Source organism: Pocillopora damicornis, chromosome 11 (genome assembly GCF_964200805.1).
Source record: "Pocillopora damicornis chromosome 11, jaPocDami1.2, whole genome shotgun sequence".
Classification (NCBI taxonomy): Eukaryota; Metazoa; Cnidaria; class Anthozoa; order Scleractinia; family Pocilloporidae; genus Pocillopora; species Pocillopora damicornis.
The window spans coordinates 14,030,729-14,034,476 of record NC_142680.1 but is presented as its reverse complement, the minus strand read 5'-3'; positions in this window follow the sequence as shown (position 1 = coordinate 14,034,476).

Genomic DNA, 3,748 nt, shown 5'->3' with positions numbered 1-3,748 from the left:
TTCATTGTCTCCACCTGATTTTCTTTTTGAAGTAGTCACTGAGGCGTTGATATTTAAATTTCTCCTGACTATGACTATGACTAATCATCCGAAAACATTCAAATAACAAACAATTCTGTCGGCAGCTTACAATTTGAACTACAGCAGACCACTTCAAATGTTTCAAGTATGGTGAATTACTTTGAATTCATAAAAAATGTAATTTCCGAAGCGCATTGAACTTATCCATTTGGAAGAACACAATACTGAAATCAAAAGAAATAAAGAAAAAAAGGCAAAAATTAATACAAAACCGTCAAATTCTGTAAACTAATAATATACATGGAAAAATTACTCAGTTTTGATTGGTTAAGATAAATGCAGCTTTCAGGTAATTCAGTGCAGAAGAGAGTTAATTCAGTGCAAAGAATGTGACAAATCAGACATTCTGATTGGTCAATAATCAAAGAAACTCACAGATAGCCAATCAAATGCAAGCCTTGGATGTCGCAACAAAATTTGCGAGCAAAACAATGGCCGGCGTTTTAAGTTGGTTTTCTTTCGCCACCGCAGCTGAAAAATAGCTCAAACAACGAAAACACTGTAAAAAGCACTGCTTTTTGGTTGTCGTTTAGGAAAAAGTGGTGTTTAGAGAATTGCCAAGGGAATCAAAAATTACGAGCCGACCCAGGTTAACACTTTGCTCGAGCGAGCTACCGCCAAAATTAAAAACAAACATAGTTAAACCTCGGAAACGACGATTCCATTTCATCAAAAGTGATTCGGACACAGACTGAACAATTCCTTGAACTGTTTAGCCGGACTTTGAACTTTTTTGCGCCTTAAAGATGTGAAGATATCATTGCATATTATTATTTTGATCGTATGCGGTTGTTTTGACCGAACGCAAGTTTTGAATAAATTATTTTTGCGCTTGATGCGCGCGCTTTGCTTATTTGCTATCTCGTATTCTTCCATGTATGTACATACATACGGATGTACATATGGGTAATTGGCGTATTCCACGGCAATTAATGGATAGATCGACTGCTAATACACACCACTAGGTTCTCTCAACTACCCTTAAAAATTTCAAACCAGTTTTCTGAGCGTTTGAAAAAATCAGGTAAAATGTATATGCCCTTTCATCCGTGGTCAAGATTGGAAATTCAATTTAAGCCCTTGAAATGCACTTTTGAACTTGACAAGTCCACTATGACTATGTTATTCATCATTCCCAACTAACATTTTTGTGACATATAGTTCCATGTCAATTAATTATGCTTGTAAGGTTTCACCTTTTAGCTTTTTTTTGTTATCCTTGGCAACCATTTAACCAACATACACCCTTGACCGTACTGCGGGTTACAAGAGTGCCACTTTCGCTAGATTTTCCCCAAAGGGAAATTCCCATTTAAAAGCGTCGAAATTAAATAAACTTCGGTACAAACAATCGCTGTGCTCTGTCCTTACTGTTACATTCATTTTAAGTTGGTGGATTTAATTTTCTAGTGCTGAGATCAACCAAGTTGATCAATTAAAAATTTTTAAACTATAAACCACAGTTAAACCATACGAGTGTATACACTTCATTAAGTATACAGTAGGTGTCAAAATTAATTTTCACCGATGCTCTTGAACGTGAGAACCTTAAGAAATGTAGGAATTTTTATTTCTTTATGAAGAGTGTGTATTCAATAGACTGATGTATTATATTCCTCTCACGGTCCCCATCTATACCGTCCGTTAAATTGTGTTCCTTCTTTTTCGGTCGCTTGGGATATCGCGCTATAACGGAAAGGAAAATATCAAGCTGGCTAACAGCAAATTAACCTCGCTAATTTGGAAAGGAATAGATGGGAAACCCTTAAATTGTAGAAAAAAAACGTGATTTTAAGCAACTTTCATGTAGTATGATAGTATGGATTCCAGCCTGTATAGTTTCGGAAACCTTTTTTTTTTCTCCCCCATCTAATACACACTACCAAGTGGATCCGCCAACCTCCCCCATTTCGCTATTCCTAACCCTGTCCCTAGCCTGACGGCGAGTCTGATAATCGCTTTATCTAGGCCTCGTTTCATTTCAATAATCAGAGCACGGTTTCGACATGTAGTACAAGCATCGTCCATTCCAAAGGGCGTGGTTACAAATGAAATGTTTAAAGTTGAATCAAACGTTTGCGAAACTAACGGGATATAAGCTACCCAACTTTACACTGACTTTTGCAGTTTCTTACTTAGCGATGGATTATTGGTAAATATGGATCCCTTAGTTTGGGTTTCCTTGCGCTCGGTTCAAGCTGCGAGATAACCTTACACTACACAATGACTCTTTAATCTGATTTCAGTACGGGAAAACAGCATTACCTTTCAACTGGGTATAATTCAACTACATTTGTTCTTGTAGGATACATAATTGTTTTCTACTCAATGACATGACTTTACCACCATCATTAAGTCATTAAGAGATATGGGTATTCAAAGTGAAAGGTCATCCGCTTCCAAATAACGGAAAAAAAGCAAAACAAAACAAACGAACAAAAATTACCTCAAAGATTAGGGTGTAATCTTCACTGCCTAATGCCCTGTTCACACCAATTTAAGTTACAAGTTACATTAAACGTAGTTTTGTTAAACATGGTTTTATAAAACATGTGTTGCTCAAGAACCGTTCACACTGCAGACTCGGTTAGGTATTGCGCAGCCTCATTTTGATATTAATTGTTGCTAACAAAATTAAAGACGCAATCACAATATCCTGCTTTTGTTGGCGCAGTCACGGCTGAGGGAAAACCTCAGAATTACACAAAACCGATAGAGAAACGCACAGTGACGGTTTAATCGTTATGTCTGTCGGAGACGTCTCGTTTCATCATTGTTTTTTCGTTTTTTGCTTCGATTTCTTCTCCAACATCCTCCTGTTCGCCGTATTTGGCTAAAACCCCGGTCGCAGATATTTTGGGAAGAGACTTGCCAAGTTTGGGAAGAAAAGGACTGGAATGAGAATTTTCGCATGTCTAAAGAAGCATTTAATCGCCTTTGCCGATAACTTTCGTCACATATCTCTAAAAGGGACACCAATTACAGGAAAACCATTGCAGTGCGTCATCAAGTCGCCATAACATTATATTGGCTTGCGGACACGGCTCACTTTCGAACGATCGGAAATCTATTTGGTGTCGGAAAATCCACTGTTTGTGGTATTGTGCGACAGGTATGCGAGGTTATAGTGAACGTTCTTCTTCCAAATTATATAAACGTTCCCCAAAATCAACATGAAGTTCAGTTCAAAGTGTTCAGTTTGAATAGCAAGGAGATCTACTCAATCAGTGACATAGCCTCAGCTGGCATTAATGTCAGCAAAACTAATTTAATTCATTAACTTTTTGCTCTTGCTCCGTTGCAAGTGACTGCGTAATTATACACCAGACTTTTTTGGTTAGTCCCTTACAAGAAAGAATAATTAAGCAAACAAACACACAGAGTTCTCTGTTGTAAATGTATCAATGAAACTTAAAAGACATCATTCATACCACCCTCTCTCTCTGAACAACTGATGGAACCTCAGAAACAAATTTCATCATTTTAAAGGTGGATCAAAACTCTATTTCAAATATTAAATCAATTTTTCCAAACGATCCTAACCACTGTGCACAAAAATATTAATTTAATTTTCCGGAGCATTTTTTAAATACTCTGGGCCAGGTCGTTCAAAGGTGACTTAACCCTTTCACTCCCAAGATCTCATAAGTAATTCTCCTTTCTGTCT